Raw genomic sequence first — 21620 nt, 5'->3', positions numbered from 1 at the left:
TCAAATGACTGATGTATACCCTGCAGACACAGCATGCTATCTGTCGGTGTACAACACAAAGGTCAGCACTGCAGTACAAACCACCTGAACTTGATCCACACATGCAGTATAGATGGCTATACTGGGCATGCTCACACACTTAGAGGAATGAAGGCAATGTCAGTCAACATCATACTGAAAGGCCATACTGAGCATGCTCACACACCTAAACACATGAAGGCCATGTTGTCAGCAAACAACAGTGGACCAGGCATATCTGGCAGTTGCAGGTCTTAGTGCAGACACATGTCAGTATGCACCACTCCTGCCTTGCACACACAGTGGATAGGAATGCAGACATATATGTAAGGACAACACACTATAATAAGCCAAAGGTAGACAGACATAGATGTGTTGAAGAGAGTGACTGTGACAAGGAGCCATCTAGGCCTGCTCCACCCAGCACACTGCCAAAGGGCCCCAAACACATGAGGTGCAGGTGTCACTCCCTGCAGATACTAGCCACCACTATCTGTCAGCATGATGGTGTGTTGCACGTGCCAGCTGTGCAACATGACTGTACAAGGAAGTTGTCACCTAGTAGCTGTATACATGTACCTGTGGCATATGACACTGTGTGTGCCCGCATGTGGCATGTCAACCCCTACATAAATGGGTTACAGCCCATGCACACACCACCCTCCCCATAGCACTATCATGACAAGCCTGCTGAGGTCATCCAATGTGAAATACACCTTTGGGGGAGCTATAGCTCAGTAATCCCCATGGCACGTTCCATAACTGTGCACTGCTGTACTGATAAACTAGTTAGGTAGTAGTCCTAACCCCAGACTTGGCAACTGTGTGAGTGTGTGTATGTGTGTGTGTCTCTGTCTCTGCCTGTGTAGAGGGAAATGCTTTCTAAGCTACTCACACTCAGTACAGTTCATATACACAACATTGGCAAGGCTGCTGATGTCACTCACCTAGAAATATACCTTTGGGGAAATCATAGTCCAGTAATCTCCGTAGGACATCCTGTAACTGTGCACTGCTGTAGTGTGATAAAGTAGTTAGGTAGGTGTTCTAACCCCAGACCTGGCAACTGTGTGTGAATGTGTGTGTGTGTCTGACTGCATAGAGAGCAATGCTTTTAGGCCACTCACACCACGTACAGTACATATACTCAACTTTGGCAAGAATACTGATGTCACTCACCTAGAAATACACCTCTGAGGAAATCATAGCCCAGTAATCTCCATAGCACATCCTGTAACTGTGCACTGCTGTAGTGTGATAAAGTAATTTGGTAGGTGTTCTAACCCCAGTCTTGGCAATGATCGAGTACAATGCCCCATTCGGAATGTATCTGACCTGACACTTGCAGCAGCTGGAGAGGCCACAAAAGTTCCTCACCAAAAGGATAAAGGGTCTCAAAAATCTGTCTTATGCTGCCCGACTGAAAGAACTCCAGTTATATTCAGTTGCTTACCGCTTGCTCAGAGGTGACCTATGCCTGACATACAAGGCCATGTCAAACCCAGATTTGATGAACATGCTTCATCTCAAAAAATCTAGATCCCTCAGAGCCACAAGGGCGGGAGACTTAAACCTCGACACGGTTATTAATAGGACGTGCTGGAGGATAGATTCATCACCCAAAGACTCCCTATGCTGTGGAACAAAATCCCGGTTTATGTGAGGCAGAGCACCTCGCTGGCCTTGTTCAAGAGGAATCTTGACCAATGGATGGGAGATCGCAGATACACCCCAGGGGTTACCTCAGTGTCACTGCTCGACAGAGGCACAGCAAAATAATGGGCATAGTTTCTCCAAACTAAAGGGGTGGCGTAAGCCACAAAACTATGGGCTAGGCTTATAAATGCCCTCGGGCAGATAGCCTAGTATGAACCTATGAACCTATGAATCTATGAATTGTGTGTGCGTGTGTGTCTTTGTGTCTTTGTCTGTTCATGACTGAGTGAAGGACAATGCTTTTTAGGTCACACACACTCCTTAGAATTCATATACCCAACGTTGGCAAGGCTGCTGATGTCACTCACCTAGAAATGCACCTCTGGGAAAATCATAGCCCAGTAATATCTGTAGCACGGCCTGTAACTGTGTACTGCTGTATTGTGATTTAGAACTGTGATAGGGTTCCATCACCACCCATGGCAGTTCTGGATGTTTTGCATGTGTTTCAATGTCTGTGTATGGAGCAATGCATCATAGGCTACTCACGTGCAGTACAATTCAAATGCCTTACGTTTCCAATCTTGCTGATGTCATTCATTGTGAAATACTACTTTGCGGAGCAAGTTCTCTGTAATCCCTGTGGTGCCACCTATAACTGCTCCATGCTGTGGTGCAATATAGGCCTTGGCAGGGGTTCTATACCCACACATGACAGTTGTGAATGTTTTGTGTGTGTCTCATTGTTTGTGTAGGGAGCAATGCATTTTAGGCTAGTCACTCGCAGTACAGGTGAAATGCCCTACTTTGGTAATCCTGCTGATGTCAGTCACTGTGAAATAAACCTTTGGGGAAGAAGTACTCCAGTAATGTCTGTGGCATGCAGTATAACTGCATAGTGCTGTAGTGTAATAAACTAGTTAGGTAGGGGTTCAACTTCCAGACATGACAGGTGTCTGTGTGTATGTGTGTGTGTGTGTGTGTGTGTGTGTGTGTGTGTGTGTGTGTAACTTGTATCCTATTTAGAGGTGAGTGTGTGACACCTGTGGCCAATGTGGAGGGGGTTTTGCTCATTACTTTTATGGTGGCCCTACTATATATCACAATGTCAACCATACAGGGATAACAGATGTAAATTAGCTGGCAGGCTGGGGTGCAAAGCCATACCCATACATGTGACATCAAGGCAAGCAAATCCAAATTAGCAACCCCACTATTACCCAGAGCACACACTCAACTCATGTGTCATATGCACACACATGCCTAGGCAACAGCCAATATGTGGTTAGTACACTGCATATTGGCCACTGATAGTAACTATGCAGTGATAGCAGTGGGCTACAGAGGGCATGTCACCCTGGCCATCTGTCCAATATGCACAGTACATGCAGACAGTGCACCTCCACCATGTTCCCCAATGGACACCTGCACCACCTGTGGTGTCTCCACATGTGACTCACAATGGACATACCATGCCTGACAACATGCCCTGTATGGACAGATGACACCGACATTAGGGAATGCTGTTGGCATACTATCAATGTAGGTGAAGGGTAAACCTGCTTCCCATTACCAGTTCCTGCCACAGGTGGGCAAGACTAGCACAACTGATGATAAGCTGTGTTCACAACATGGGCCAGACATGCCAGGTACAGTTCCACATGTCACTGGACGTGCATGTGGGAGGTGTGCACATCCCAGAAACCATCCATGTCATGGACTAAGGAACAAATACATGGCATGTGGTGTACAGCATTGGCTACACACAATAGTCACCCAGCTGACTGGATGGGGACGCAATACCCACCTGTGTGGGCAAATGCAGTAACTACAGCCCTGAGCCACAATGCAGACCATTGTCCTGTGGCCTGATGCCATGGTATACCCATTGCCTACCCTTGTACAGCTTGCTGGCACAGTTGACCACCACACACCCGTGTAGACATGCACCCATGCATGTCAGAACTGGCACCCTGTATGTATGTGTGTGTGTGTGTGTGTGTGTGTGTGTGTTGCATGGTGCATATGCCCACAGCCACACTCACTACAAACCCCCAGGGCATACTGAAGCATGCAGTCTGATGTCTGACATCTCCTCATACTCTTTGTTCATACAGCCTCCATATGACCCGTGTGGTGCATGTGATACCTGCACATTGATGTGTTGTGGCAATTCCACTACTGATGAGTTGCACTCCTGGCCCTGCCAAGTGTGTCAATGTGCGTGCATCCCTGTGTGCGTGTGCCTGTGTTGATGCTGGCACATGTTCATGCAGACAGGCACGTGTATGACACCTACTGCATATCTGCCGTATCCCTGTTGCAGATGTCACTCACCCTGACATATATGTTCTGAGTGCTCCACATCAGGTAACCCATGTGGTGCATCCACTAACTGCATTTAACTGTGACAACACTACATAGTTGTCAGAGATTTGATACCCTGTGCTGGTAGGTGTGTTACACAAACATGCTTCAGTTTTACCCTTCCACCCCTCTCTGACATGTATCTGCATTTGTCTGCCTCCCCCACTCCCTCTCTGGTGGATGTGGAGACCCACACCTGCCTTGCTTAGGCAGCAGCATGTGTATGTTACGTGATGCTCATGATCAGCTGATGGCCTCTGCATGAATTGCAGCCCTTCCCTAGCTGATTGTATGTGGAACAGCTGTGGTAACAATCCCATAGCCAATTGCATGAAAACACACTCCAGTACCTAGGAACATTATGGTGGTGTTGGGCCTTTGCAGTCACTGTAAGCAGGAATTAGATTTGATGTTTAGCAAACAGCATCCCAGATAGAGTGGGGATTTACCTCTACCCCATTCGGTCTTCCTGAGAACACTGGAAAATATGAAGGTCTCTCCGAACACCATTATATTGGGTGACTTCAACTGCCCAAACATAGATTGGGAGCATTACTCTAGCTCCAACACCCTTGCCCAAAGGTTCCTAGAATTCATAAACTCAAATGCTATGGAACAACTTGTTACCACTCCCACAAGAGGGGAAAACATACTGGACCTGATCATCACCAACATGGGGACTCTATGCTCCAGACCAGAAGTGTATCCCTCACTGGTAAGATCAGACCATAAACTGATCTCACTGGATATTCACATACCGACCCCACCCCCTGCCCAGAAAACCACAGTGAAAAACTTCTCTAAAGCAAATTTCACACTCCTCAAAACCGAGGTGGAATCCTTCAAAGCCCCCGGGCCTGTGGAAAATACGGCCCAGACCGCAGAATCCTTTATAAATGCATTCTATGAACACCTTCAGGAATGCATGGATCATGCAATCCCAAATAAAACCAAGACCCAATCCTCCAAAGGCAGACGACCTGTCTGGTGGACCCCAGCCATAAACAAACTATACAATAGATGGAGGAAGCTACTACATGATAGAGCAAAATCCCAAAAAGGGAAGGCATCTCTGATCAGTATTAGCAAAAAACTAAGGGCACTCATAAAATCGTCAAAGGCCAGCTTTGAGAGAAAAATTCCACAGGACACTAAAGATAATCACAAGGCTTTCTTTAGTTATGTTAGGAACCTGGGTGGGAATTCACAGATATGGTCAGAATTAGTCCAAAATGACAAAATATACACTGATCCCACAGACATTGCCAACATCCTAGCTGACAGGTTCAGCGCAAACTTCTCCCCCCCCCCCACCAAAAGAGCAAATATCTATCCCAGCAGAGTGCTGCCCCCCCGACATCTCAGATGCTCAGGTGGGAGCCGCCCTCTCCAAAGCAAAAAACACAGCATCAATGGGACCAGACGGTGTCCCAGGCTGCGTCCTACATGAACTCCAAGAAGAGCTAAACCCAAACATAAAACTACTGTTCAATCTCAGCCTTACTACAGGATATGTACCCAAAGAGTGGCGTACAGCAACAGTGGTCCCTCTCCACAAAGGTGGTGCCTCAACGGACCCTGGAAACTATCCCCCCATAAGCCTGACTAGCTTGGTCTGCAAAGCTATGGAAAGGATCATTATGGACCTCATAAATAAAGATATTGGGGACCTACAGACACTGGATCCTACCCAGTTTGGTTTTGTTAAGGGCAGATCCTGCCTCTTAAACCTGGTTGACTTCTTTGAAACAGTCACCAAGGCCATTGACGAAGGGAAGGTGGTCCACACAGCCTATCTGGACCTCGCAAAAGCCTTCAATACAATACCCCACTCGGGCATTATAGATAAGCTCACCAGCTTAAATATAAACCCCTATGTCACTAGATGGGTTGCAAACTGGCTCAAGGACAGAACCCACATGGTTAGAATTGCTGGAGCCATGTCAGACTCCAAACCAGTTACAAGTGGCGTCCCACAAGGCTCAGTCCTGGGACCTCTCTTGTTTGGTATATATTTCTTGGAGGTACAGGCCAACACGGAAGGACTGTGGCTGACCAAGTTCGCAGATGACTGCAAACTGGGTGCTATAATCGACTCTCTAGCCGACACAAGCATCCTCCAAAAGGGCCTCATAGAAACAGACAACTGGTGCCAGAGCCATGGCCTCAAAATAAATGCCAAAAAGTGTATAGTCATCCCCTTTGGCAAAAACAAAGTGCCCACAAATTACCACATAGGTGGTAATCCATTAAGTACAGAAGAAGTCATTAGGGACCTGGGGACCCAAGTTGATAGCAATCTCTCATTTGACAACCACGTGGCCAAAGTGGTTAGAAAAACATTTTATATAGCCCACCTAATCATGAAGGGATTCACATCTAGATTAGGGGAGGTCATCGTGCCTCTTTACTCATCCCTCATCAGGCCCATAATCGAGTACAATGCCCCTTTTGGGATGTACCCTACCAAACACCTGCAGCAACTGGAAAGACCCCAAAAGTACCTCACCAAGAGGATCAAAGGGCTCAAACAGATGCCATATGCTGCCCGGTTAAAGAAACTCCAGCTCTACTCAGTGGCATACCGACTGCTCAGAGGTGACCTGTGCCTGACGTATAAGGCCATGTCCAACCCGGAATTAAGGGACATGCTGCACCTCAAAAAATCCAAATCCCATCGAGCTACACGCTCGAGAGACTTGAACCTCAGCACTGAAATGAATTGGACATGCTGGAGGGACAGATTCATAACCCAGAGGCTCCCTTCACTATGGAATAAAATCCCATTCCAGGTTAGGCAGAGAACCTCATTGACTCTCTTCAAGAGGAATCTTGATGAGTGGATGGGAGATCATAGGTTTACCCCGGGTATCACTTCTGTGTCACTGTTAGACAGAGGCACAGTATACTAACCTCGAAAAAGGGCATAGCAAAATTAATTTAAAATGGGTGGCGAAAGCCAAACATACTGTGGCTAGGCTTATAAATGCCCTAGGGCAGATAGCCTAGTATGAACCTATGAACAACATACACTGTGGAAAGAGGGCAACCAACAGGTGGGGGATGTGCCTGACCTGACTACAGACTGTAAGTGCTGCTATACTGCATTTGTAGTAATGTTGGTTTAACAGTGTTTGTCTAGATATGCCTGTTGTACATGTCGCGATACCTCCCATGTCATTTCCATGTATAAGAGGAATCCCCATCTGCAGGGTCATCTCCAGACTGGGCAGTGCTGTGCCTTTGGTTTCATGTGTTATCCACGGAGCATCTATCTGTGGACTGCAGAAGGCAGTGTGAGGATTGCAGTCTGTAGATGGTGAAGGCCGTGACAGTTACTGACTTCATATCCCTCATAGGACATATGTTGCAACAAACCCTGTTACAATGGAATTTATATGGGGTTATCACAGTAACATGTCTATACTGGCCCTGTGTATGTGCTGTCAGCCACACCTCTGTCAACCTTTGTAGATATGGCATGCATGAAATGGTGCATATGTACTGTACACCATAAATACTGTCATCATATCTGAAAACAAGCCAGTGATATATCAGATTGCTACACCTCATGTACAGTAGTGGTCATATTTTATGACATAAGCTGGACATTCTGTGCGTGATTGTACAATACTGAGGTCTGTGTAGTGATGGTGAATGTCAGCAGTGTGTGTATTGTTAATATGTGCCTCAGCCTGTGTACAGACTGTGGTAGATGTCATTGTTCTAGCTCCCCTTCTCTCAGATGTTACATGCTGCCACACTGTACGGTACCATTTTGCTGTACATGTTTGTAGGGCCATACACACACATGCCCCATACCACAGACAGCCATCATGACAAACTGTGTAGCAGCCCAGTATATGTAGGGTCATCCTGTGAGTGGCACATATGAGGAGGGTGTAGAACAGATAGCCCATATACTGTAATATTATGCTAGCTTACCATATGTGGCTGTGGCTGTATTCACACTAGTTGTGGTTAATGCACTGTCACACAGGTGTATCTTACCCTGTGCTGTGACATGGCTGTCAAGCCTGCTATATATGCAGGTACATGTGCATTACCCCATATGAGATGTAGGTCAGTGTTGAGCCAGTCTGCCTGTAGCCTGCACAGTGCATTGTTACATGCCTAGCAGCTTAGTGTACTTAACCTGTGGGATGTTATGTGCAGATACTTGCCAGATATACTGCTGATGGGCCTCCCTTAAATGTTAAGTATGTCAGACAGAGCAGTGGGATGCTGTGCAGATGTATTTCGATATCTAGTGGATGGTATGTGCCCATGGCACCCCTGTACCAGTGGTCATTATGTGTCAGGACAGACAGGGGTGTGTGAATCCAGCACCTATGGTGCCAAATGTATACCAGTCATTATATGTTATACCCATCTACATGGCTGTCTACATCCATATTGTCAGGCCTGGTACACATGTGGTGCACTAAGGGATCATGTGTATACCTCTAGACTTTACAGGGTGTGTCCAAAGCTCCACATATAGTGGCCAATATCTCTGCTGCACTCCGCAGGGGCAATACATGCTAGCAGCGGTACCTTACAATGATTTCCTAAGGATGTCTGTCAGTAGCCAATGGTACACATGTTATAAGCAGATGTCAGCATCCACATACACCATGTCTGTGGCAACAATCCCAATGACAGTAGCAACAGTCTAGTTATATACCTGCTATACATAGCTGTCATCCCCTTGCACTATTACTGTGGGACTGTAGGGGCTGGCATACAGCTACACTCCATGTCCAGGACATATGGTGGAAATATATGTACATATACTTATCCAGATAGCCATATATATATATATATATATATATATATATATATATATATATATATATATATATATATATATATAAAATTACACAAGTGTACTACATTGAATTACCACTGTCATGACAACCACCCACTATAACTCCCAACAGCATGTGGCCATGGTCCCTTTACATTTCCTGTGTGATGGACATCCATCCTGTGTGTGGGCATCAGTGATACAAGCAGCAGATAGCAATACCTCTTACAGGAGAACCTGCACACTCAGAGTGGACACATATTTGCTGGAGGCTCAGGAACTACAGGCAGACTGTGGGTAGAGTTGTGTAATGCTTTGCATAGTACTGGTGTTACAGGGTGTGTGTGTGTGTGTGTACATACTAGTGTACCTTGGAATGCACTCTGTCTGCATAGCTCACTACTGTCAGCCTAACCTCTTGGTGGGCAGAGGTATGCCTATCATGTGTTGTCCATCCACCACACAGGTCCTGTGTCAGATATGACACTGGCAGTGTGTGTGTTGCATGCTATCAGTACATGACTACATCCATGCCTAAATCTAACCTCAATTCCCTGACTAAGGGTATGTTGCAGACTATCCTGGAACCCCAGCACCTTGCTTAGTGTATGGCAACAGTATTCCACATATATGCCTGTGTTCCAGCCTCTGTCCCCCATCTACATACCAAGCTGTGCACATTTGTCATGCTGTCAGGGGTTGTTCTGTACTGGGCTGTGAGTATATCACACTGCCATTGCTGTTGTTAGTCCACTGCTGTTGTCACCCCCACACATATGGTGGGGCTGGGGCCATATATGTGTGGGTGTCATCTACACAACATATGTGCGCCCTTATGCACTGCAGAGGCCAGTGTATGTAACAGAGGTATATGGTCTTGTATTATTGAGTCCAGGTGAGGAGCACCATAAATGACCTAGGCTGTTACAAATGTGGGGGTATCAGGGGTGAGCTGCCACAAGGTATGTGGATGTACAGTACCGTATACTCCACCTGTATTGACATTACTTACATGACTTGGGGTACTGCAAGCCTACTGCCTCCTGCCATACAGACTGTTCTGTGCTTTATGCCTTGTTATGTTCTGGGTACAACCCATTTGATCACAAAACATCATTACCTCCTATGGAGTTTGTACAGAGTGTAGATAGAAGCTGCTGATCTACACACCTGCAGTACATACTGTTGATTGTGTGGTACCCTGTGGCCCAGTCTATCAGCACTATTGTACATTATGAAGGGCTTGGCTTGGACTGCAACAGCTGTGAACCTTTCCGGACTACTGCATAAGTGTAACTGTTTCACAGTTGCAGTACTCCGTTTATATGGTTGTCAGTATTTGAACAGCTATATGATATGGCATATAGGACTGTTATGCTACACAATTAAAGGAGTCCCATTTCTGCAAACCTGTGTGCAGTGTCTTTCCTATGACCTTTCTATGGGTATATGTTGCAGGCAATGATTGACATTAGTATGTGTAGCTCATACAGTGTCCAGTTGTTCAGGTGTTAACTGTAGGCATAGTGACTGTTTCATATTGTGTGCATCTCCTACATATGTATCTTACTGTACATATATTTGCATGTGTATGATTAGTCACATGTATATATATATATATATATATATATATATATATATATATATATATACATACATACATATACATATATATTTACATACATATACATATATATTTATAACTGTATCTGCATATAGGTGTCTGTGTATCTGTATCCTGGGGACGTTGATGGCTTTCACATATTACATGTCCTGTGGGAGGCAGACTGTACTTGGTAGTGTATTGCAGGGTGCATGTATTTGGGTGTGGGGGGATGCCTATTCGTACAAGACGTATAGTGTGTGGGGCCTCCCAACTTCATTAACGGTGCATGTGGACATAGGTGTATTTGTTAATCTGCAATTGTTATCTACAGATGTATGGCCATATATACCTATATAGATATATTTATCTGCTAACAGATATATAGGTATATGTGCATAAATAGTGATATATATATGTATATAGAGTTAGTAAAACAACATATATATTTGAATATATGTGTATCTATACATATATAGGTATGTTTTATCTGTTAAGGCTGCACTATAGTTACACACGCAGACATCTAGATGTTGGTATACATTCTCTATACTGTTGCATGACAGGACTGGCTGATATGTTTCTGAAACATTGAATATCTGTGTACCTGCCATGGCTTAGTGGTACATCGGTTTGTCTGTGGTGTGCAGGGACTTTGGTTTGAGCCTTGCAAGAGCTGTTTAGTTTGTTGCTGGCCAGAACATGGCCCTTGGATAGAGAGGGATTAAGGCACCGTAAAGCAGTTGTAAGCAGGTTTGTGTGTTCTGCCCAGCAACAAAATAAACAGCTCCTGCAAGGCTCATAACCAGGACCCTGCACATCATACACAAAGTGATTTACCACTAAGCCATGGCAGATTTGCATAATCATGATGTTTTCACATACATATCATCCAGTCCAGGTATACAACACTACAGGGAATGTATTCCACCATGTAGATGTATTTGTGTGTATATATATATATATATATATATATATATATATATATATATATATATATATATGTTCATCTTTAAATGGATATATATGTAGATATAGGTATAGACATATATATATATATATATATATATATATATATATATATATATATATATTTATTTATATGTCCATTTTCAGCAGAGGCCCGGGGAAAAAAACACACTAAAACTATAATTTTTTTTACAAAAAAAAAAGATACAGTTAGTAAAAAATTAAAAATGAAAAAAATAGCAATAACAATCAATCAAACAGTAACACAAGCAGAGTCCTAACAAAAAAAACAAGTAAAAAAAAATAGATTGTACAGTATTGCTAGGCTTGAGGGACTAATAATAGTGGTGTGTATTCAGAGGGTGAGGAGAAAGCTCATCATATCATACAAGAGTTTAAACAAAGCTTGGGTAAATGCAAATTAAGTATACAAGTTAGTTAAAGAGAGCAAGTAGTATAAGTTATCAGTGATTTTGTAAGTGATTTCTAATCTGTTTTTTGAATAGGTAACAGGAGGCTAGTTACCTATATATATATATATACATATATACATAGATAAGCATACGGCCATAGATATATATGTATATATCCACATGTCCACATATGTACAGCACTAGGAATGCATATATGTCAGCATATATATGGCTCACCTTTCAAAGGGAGAAATCCATGTGTCTGGAAGCTGGAAGGCCAAAAGTATGTTCTCAACATTGCACAATCTTGCAATACATGCATCGAATGTGCAATGAGTGAACGTCACTATGCATTTGCTCATTGCAGATTAGGCAATTTGGTTGCGGATGGGGAATAATTGCCTACCTCCACTGTAGTGCACACTAGGAGTTTGTATATCACAGTAGGGGGGTTGTGGGGGCAGAGAGAGGTGCAGGGAGTCATGCCCCCTGCCATTACGATATGTATTCCAACTTGCAATTTGAGAGTCAGTGAAGGTGCCTTTAGAACTGCAGTTCTCTTAACTGTGGTGCAGTAAGAAATGATGGGTTAGTCCTTTCGGTTTGCAGAAAGGGCCATTCGAAGGAATGATTGTCACCCTGTCAAAGGTGAACACATATATATCAATATAGGTATATATGGACATACATCTGTAGATGGAACTGGGAATGTAACCACAACATATATGTCTACATGCACCATTGATGGGTTTGAGAGACCCAAACAACATACATCTGGCACGGATAGGTATTCCACCCCCCAGCCAAAGACATCTGGCTTGCAATACAATACCAACCTTAGCAGATCCCATAAGCAGGACCCTACACGACAAGGGCAGTGCAAGTTAACAGTACTCCAACCCACCTGTAGGATGTAAGGCTGGCATTACTAACATATCATGCGGTACAGTCAAGTGACATGTCATGCTCGGGGGAACTCCCTGGGTAGGTGCAGTAAGTAGCTGGGATCCCTCATACAATCCAATACACCTACACCTGACAATGGATTCACCAATGTTGGCAGGGACATCCACAAACCCACCATGTCAGCTGGGAACTACCACCCAGTAGCCTGATGACCTTGGTCTGCAGGGACATGGAACATATCAACAATGAACCCATGGCCAATGTCACTGGTTATCTCAACACATGGGAACCCGCCAATGTTGGACTTGTCAAAGGCAGAGAATACAACCTGAACCTGGTATACCTTCTTAACCCAATCATGAAAGGTGTAGATGAGGGTTAGGAGGTGCACGATGCCTATGTAGATCATAGCAGTCTTTCGTACACCATCTCGCTTGTAGGAATGTGTGTAGTTGTTACGGGATCTACCTCCATTCACAGAATATGTTACCACCAGGACTGCTTGGCATATGCCAACATACCACAGGTGCCATCCCGTGGACATACAGTCCTTCACAGGTCATAGATGTGTCAATGCCCTCCTCCACACTGTTGAGATGTGCAGCACTACTGGGGTTGCCATAACTCACTGGGTGTGGCTGTTGTGGACATGACTGCCATTATTGCAGTTACTGTTGCGTCTGTCCCCCCACTTAGCTGTCTGTAATACTGTACAGTGTATGTAATCAGGTTGTTAGTTGTTGTTTACACCATTCGCAGTAGTTGAGTGCCTCACACCCTCCTATGGGTAGGGCTATGCCACTGGCATTGGCACACACATGTTACTTAGGTGAGGATCGCAGTAGAGTGGGGAGAGGGACATACACCCTGCTGTTACCATGTTCAATGTTATCCACATTGCAGACTGCATATATAGCACTATGTGGTTGTGCCTATCCTGTCTTGGTAGGATTGCATGTGTAACAGATGTGTTACCTGCATGGGGACATACCTCCATGTGTATAGTCCTGTACCTGTACTGCATCCAAACCAAAGGCACTGTGTGTTGTACCCAGCCATGGCATGTGTACCACCCACTACACTTACTGGTGTCCACTGTAGAAGGCCTGCTGACACCACTACACCCATCAGCCATGTGGTACATGGACAAACACAACACAATCAGAACAGAGAGTGCTGACAAGAATACAACATTGTTAATTACAGCTATGATGCATCATGGCTGCACAGCTACACCTTCCAAGATATTAGCATTTCACTTTACTGCTAACAACATGCTACACATCATTCCATTGCTACACTGTTGTACAGTCACCCTGTGCATGAGAACCATGTTAGCCTGTCCCTGCATCGATGTTACGGATGTCAGGGAGTGGCACAGTTATCACCATATGCACAGGGTGTATTGTTGGTTTGCCAGAGACCTAGGCTGAGCCATACAATTGACGTGTGTGCGTGTGTGTGTGTGTGTGTGTGTGTGTGTGTGTGAGGGGGATGAGTATTGTTATGGGCCACTGGTGATGTCATGTGTTCAGGTATGTGGTTGCCCTAGGTTCATTGTTTATGTGTGTGTCTGCATGCACACAGTTCCTCCATATGGCTGCTATATACAGGGAATTGTAGGACAGCTGCAAACTGTACCTGGCAGGGTTTGCAGTTCACCGTCTCCGGCCACAGACACGGGACCTGTGCTTGACAGGGGTGCTACAAGCAGTATCAGATACAGAGCCAGACCAAGTACTGTCCCCCGAGTTTGAAAGATGTCCACTGGATCCAGATCCCTTGTGGGACTGGCCAGGGCCATGTGCATGTGGTCGGCTATGATGGTCTGTGGACAGCCCCCCCCCACAGTGCTGGGGCTGGTTCTGCCACTACAGGAGTGGCTGTGACTGGTTGGACGTCCACGGCGACCTCCAGCTGCTGGTGTTGCTGGCATACATTCATGTGGCTGTTGCAACCATCCCACCCTGTCCTGACGCATGGACATGACATTGTGGATGAGTTCCAATGTCTCACCCCACTGTCTATCCATGACCTCAGTGTAATTACGGATGGCACCTGCTAGGTCATGGATGCTGTCCATTACAGAAGTGTGATGAGCCCTCTGCACCCTTAGACCCTGCCTGGTGTACTGTTCCAATCATGTCTGTGCCTCCATGACAGTCTGGAACATGCGTGTGGTTGAAATAGATGTGGCACGTCTGCCAGGGGCATGATGACCAGCAGTGCTCCTACGAGCACCCCTACACATCTGCCTATGTGATACCCCCCAGACATCTGGCTATGGTTGCTGTGTCCTGACACACATGCCATAGATACCATACTGTCCTGGCCAATGTCAACCGTAGGCTGACCCTCAGCTAGGGCCAACGGTGATGAGGTGTGTAGAGGCAGTGTGACTGTGTGCGTGGATGATGTGGATATGTGTGGGTTGTCAACTGGTGGCCCAGCTGCAACCCCTGATGACCCTTCCTGTATCTCAACACACCTATGTTCATGGTCACAGTCTGTATCAGTGACATCAGATTCCCTGTGGGGGGGACCCAGCCCTACCTCGCCACCTTTATGGGGAAAACAGGGAACAGACTGTAAGACCTGTACAACACCGCTAAACAGTACATACACACACACACACACACATGTGTGTGTGTGCAGACATGGCCACACACACAGACATACACACATGCAGCCGACATACATGGCAACCCATATACTCCACCAGACAGCACCTACAGACAGCTCCCACAACCCCATAACACACACAATAGCAGGCGATGGTGCAGTACAGTATCACACACATACCCACATACCTGTAATTATAAACATGTCAGCATGCAGGACATGTGGGACTCAACAGCATGCAGTGCAACTGTAGTCAATCCCCATTACCAACATTATACATGGCTGTGATGCATGGCTTCTGTTTGTAGGTGATGCCCCCCCCCTCTGGACCTCACTGCACCCATGTCCACAGCATTGCTGTGCATCTGTTCAGCACCCTGGCATGTACTGTGCACCATACCTCATGGGTGTACACACCATTGCAGGATGTGCCTCTGTGTGTCAGTTGTGTTTCCACTGCTGCTCACAGCCTCTGTGTGTTCCTGGATCACATGTGGACACGTGTTTAGTGAATGCTTGATGTGTATTCACATATGTCATCATCAGTGGTGTATGTATGAGTTACATACCATTGTATGAGTTACTACCATTAGTCCGACCACATTGGGCCCTGGCTGATGTTGTCTGTGGTACACAAAGTTTCATAGGTGAGTACTGGTCTATTGGTCCTGGGGCCAACATAAGCCTAGTCACAGGGTTTCCCAGCCATGCATCACCCACTAATGTTATTCCCCTGTGCCCCTGACAGGCTCTGGCACAGACATTGCTACCCAAATGTAAATACCTGTACACAGTGTTTAACCACCGCATGTGCTACATCACCTGGAGGCATGCAGTACACATACACAAGGTGTGACATGCATGTCCCTCCTGCCCAGTGTATGGCCTAAGCACCTTTAGGTCCATGTAGATGCTGTCATGACTGTCCAAGGGTGGGCACTATGTTCCCTTTGTTCCCATGTGAGGGCTCAATGGCCTCCACATTCCAAATGTAACTACCCGTCCACAGTGTTTAACCACCGCATGTGTGATATACCAGCCCTGTATGCTGTCTTGTTTGTCACCCAACCAGACCTACATACCAGTATGTGCCTAATACCCTTCACCAACATATATATCCCACCATCTCATACAACTGGATAAGGTATACACACTAAATCTAGAGCACTTGATAATAGTTTTCAATCTTACTCACAAACACTGGCTAATCTACAATGTATGTACTGTACCTGTGTACTATGTATGCATTCTACCTATGTTCTAAATTTCAGCTGTACACCACAAATCTATTAATTACCTTTATTTTTAAATTAATATTTTTTTGTTTGTTCTCTCCACTGTAACTACTGATGTGCCGCATACCACTGTAAAAACATGTCTTTTGTAATTTGTGTGTATACTGATCATGTCTAAATAACTAAATGTATCTGTAATTTTTCTTTGTGGAGCTTTTCTCCCTGGTCCTCTGCTGAAAAAAGGGCCTTTTCGGCTCAGTCAGACATCCCCAGTTAACAAATGTAAAATAAATAAAATAAATTGCAATGTGTTCCCAACATGGGTTACACACCTCACTCCACACTCCATCTTACAGCCATGTACTGGTGTGTAGGTATGTTGTGTATTGATGTGTGATGTTCTCTCACACATGTCATGGCAGGGGAAATGTATTGGCATGGATCTATCTATATATATATATATATATATATATATATATATATATATGCAGACATACATACACACACACACACACACACACACACACACACACACACACACATATAGATATACATATCTGTCTGTGTATAAATATATATATATATATATATATATATATATATATATATATATATATATATATATATATATATATATGTATATCTACATATGTGCATATATGTGCAGATATCAGTTTGTGTTGTTTATATACCTATATGAATGTATAACTGTCCTAGGTTCTGTACACATACACAGCTGTTTATGTATCACACATATATGTATCTGTATGTGGGGTGCATACGCCCATCTGGACCACACTCATGTACCCTCTTTACTTCACAGCTGAACTGTTCGGCCTTGCTGCAACACAGGCAGGTGTCACATGTGAACACAGACTAACATTAGGGGGGGTATATATGGTGACAAACTTTAGATAAGCATATTATACTGCTATGGCAGTTGGCCATGCTATGCTACACTTTAACATGACTGTCCTGCAGGTGGTGTAGTCTCTCACCCATGTGTTAATCATGGCAGTATTAATGCCCCCACCAGCCATTGGTCACAGTAATTTACAAAACACAGATATCATGGCTCACATCTTTGCCATTTACTGCTGGTCTGCACATTTGCCAGGTATGTCCCACTGCCCACAGGGACTGACAGACACTACTGTCCAGTGCTGTTGTTGAGCACATCATAACAGAATCAAGTACTGATGGCACGTATACATCCTTTCACAGTATACATCCTGTTATTCTATTTCATATGCTACATGCAAGTAAATGCATATCTGTTTCACATACCTGTTATGTTGTTTCCGAGTTTTGTGAACTTTCTTGAAGGTTTTATTTTATTTTTTTCTCTCCTCTCTCTCTTACCATTGCTTAATGGTGCATACTCCCACGCTAATTCCTTTAAAAGAAAAGAAAAAGGAGTTGATAGGACAGTGGTGAAAACCGGGGCACAAAGAGGGAAAGACAGTAGTGAAAATAGCCAGGCATGTGCAGGAAGAGTGCAGCAAAGATCCATAGCTGCCCATTTCTTCTACGGCAACAGCTGTGCATATACACTATATTTGCAGGCAGATTTGGATGCTGAAACCCCTGGGAGAGGGGTGAGGACGACATATATTCATTGTGATGCCAATTAGACCAGATTACATGTGTCCAGTGGACACGTGCGAAATGGACAGCTATGTGTGGGGTCATGATTTTTTTGTTGGACCAGATTGCCCTTTTTCTTTTTTTCAAGTGAGAGTGGGATGTTGGGGAGGGGTAGTGGGTATATTTTGGGAGGTAAGTTGGGTAGGTTAATAGACAAGACACACAAGATGCATACAGGGCCGGTATATGACACATGTGGGGGGTAAACACCTTGAACTGGGAGGGGTGTTTGGAAGTCGCAAGCCCATGAGCCCCCAACTGGAAACAGTGGGACTGAGGTCCCCACCCATGGGCAGTCACCACTGCACCTTCATGGTCCCGAAGGTGGCTGTGCTGGAGGCTGTGTAGGAGGGGCAGGCTCACCCTCTAATAGTGCCACTCGGCCCTCAAGCTGGCGTAGCCGGTTCTGATACTCCAGATCGAGCTCCTTATGCACCATAGCCTGGAATGTTGATGGGTGACAGATTCCCCTCCACGCCCGCTCTGGGTGGGGGTGAGCCCCATCCCGTACAGCAGTTCTATCTGAAGGTGGCTCAGGGCACACCTAGGAGGAGGTCCCAGGCTGGGTCCCAGATGTGCTGGTGACCAGTGCCATGGCTAGCTGAGGTGGGACTGGTGGGTCCACTGGGACCGGCCTTCCCATATGAGCTGTGTTGTCACAAGTTTATGACAGATATGGTTTAGTAACAGTCAACAGCATTCAGGATTAGTTATAACAGCATGCAGAGGTATTCCCATTAACCCAACACACCAGATTTAACACAGTTGCAGAGCAAGCACAACACATGCATATATGGAACAACAGTGGCCATTACAGGTGCATGCAGATTTCATTGATGGCAAAAGGCCACCAATATGGGTGTATTTTCACATGACACATGCATAGAAACAAATGTGAATATTTATACACCATTAGGACATGTCCCAACAAAAGTGTGGAGTGTACACACACCAGTTGAGGAGTGTCATTGGGTTATTATGCACGTATGGTAGGGGTGAGAGAGAGACTTCAATTAACAACTAATATATCCTTGTAGTTTACACAACATTCTTAGTCACTGCAGTGGTCTTTCCCTTACATGTATTATTACACTACACAATGGCCTTATATTGTACACTGGTATGTTTATAAGTTATTATATACATGACCTGCATCTTACATACAGGCATGACAGGTTGCAGGTGTTAATGCAACATATGTTGAGTATTGCTGACATACACTTTGGGTGAGGTGCTAGAATGACAGGTTTGTTTCCATATACACTCTCTGACTATGTACATGTTTGAATATCAGTTATATGTCATTGATAGCTGCCTAGATTTATTGGAACATCACACTGGATTTTCAGGGGACCAGGGTACCAAGCTGGTGATATGGGCCATTTATCTGGACATGCTGGACAGATTGGAACAGTGGTGAAGTATGAATATACATACAACTTACATTTTGAACATTCTAGCAAATTCTGTACTGTTGTTGGGTGTACGTATGCATACAGCTTTCTATCTGGACAGTGTATCACAATCTGTGCAGTTGTGGGGTATGATTATGCATACAACTTAGTAGCACTCCCAGGATTCAGACCCCTGCTGTGTGTGACAAACTATTATAGCTAACATCACAGTACACTGTGCTATCAGGGAATTATTGTAAAGCTTTCAAGTGTTTTCTATCTAAGTCTCCCTAACTTGTACAATATAACTGACCTATTGGCATTTCTAACATTGTTATGCAGGACTTCATGCCCATTTTATCTGCATACCATGGTGTGGGTGACACTGCTTAAGATACAACATTATTATTTATAGTATGGAACAGATCACCAACATATGTGAAAAGAGTAAACAGAAGCACTCCAGGGGTTATACTTTTATTCACAGACTATTACACCTATATTTCTACTGGTATAACACTTTCTAAGGCTCTTATATTTATTTGTTATGACAGTACATGCAGACTGATTACTAACCTGTCTCACAATGCAGCCTTTGCAGCCTAGCATCATGGGCTTGCTGGTTTGCAGCCCGCTCATCTGCAGCTGTCAGAGAAATGCAATGATATTTAGCCAAACCTATCCATAGTATACACAAGCTAGACAATTATTTACTACTTAGTAGAATGAGTACTTACTCAGTCCTGGGGCATTGGGCATCTGTCGAGACTCCTGCATCCACTGTTCCAGTACATCCCCCCTCCGCCACTTCAGGTCAGCATGGTGGTGCCTGACCTGCTCACCAGTCTGGGGGATATCTGTGGCACTCGTGAGGTCACAGGCAAGACTATCCCAGGCCTCCATTTTATACTGTGAGCCCTGGTACTGGCCCTGCAGTAGTCTCTGATCATGGTGTTTTACCAGGAGCCATACCATGATTTTTGACTCCTGGATGCCCCAGCGCTGCACTCTAAATCAAGTGCCTTCACCCACATCAGCCATTCTGCCTGCAGTAGGGAGCTGCAACCAGTTATGGGTAGTATTCCCGGCTGTGGGGTTTAAATACGGACATTTTTCCACACTTCCCCATGATTGGCCAGTTTTGAAAAGGCTAAGCTATGGGCAGATCTGCTTACATGAGGTTGGCACTGCTTAAAGAGGTATACCATTAGGCAGATTGAATTGGCTCACCTACACATTGTTTACACTTACTAACTTGAGCTGTGCTGCGGTTAGCATTGCTTAATGGTTAATTAGCACTATGTTTGCCATTTGCAATGATTTATTCTTCATTACAGATTATATATGTGTCTGGTATCCGTGATTCATGTGTACATACACTGTATACAATAACACCTCCAATCTATGCTTACTGCAGTACTCCAGTTCACATATTTATGTTCTGTGACAGGTTATCCAACATCACACTGTACATAGATGCAGTTCACATGTTTGGTTTGATTTTCCTGTGGTGAGACTTAGTTTGCTGATGCCTCATGCATGTCGATTGCTATGATGGCTTGGTGGTTAACTACTGTGACTATAGTGTACAGGGTCCTGAGTTTGAGCCTTGCAGAGGCAGTCTGTTTTGGGTCTACTTTATGTGCTCAAAAACTGAAAAACCCGAATCTGAATAGCGTGACATGTAAATAGCGAACCGCGAATACATAGAATGAAAGAAACCGAGAAAGTGGAAATATCGAATTCACATAGTTGGCCTATCTGCGGTATAGCTCTGTAAGGTAAGTGTGCGATAGTTACGGACCTTAGGGTTAGTGGGGGGTTAAGGATAGTGCAAAGATAGTTGTGTATGTGGGGTTTAGTGTAGGGTTTTGATGCTTTAATTTAGGATTAGAAGTAGGGTTTTGGTTAGTGTATGTATGTGTTTTTTTTATTGTGTTTGGGTAGGTAGTTTGTTGCGGGTGGTGTGTTGGCCAACTA

The sequence above is a fragment of the Protopterus annectens genome, chromosome 9.part0, assembly GCF_019279795.1.
Source record: "Protopterus annectens isolate FY-2018-M chromosome 9.part0, PAN1.0, whole genome shotgun sequence".
Taxonomy (NCBI): Eukaryota; Metazoa; Chordata; order Ceratodontiformes; family Protopteridae; genus Protopterus; species Protopterus annectens.
The sequence above is the reverse complement of the archived record's forward strand: the minus strand, read 5'-3'. Positions refer to the sequence as shown.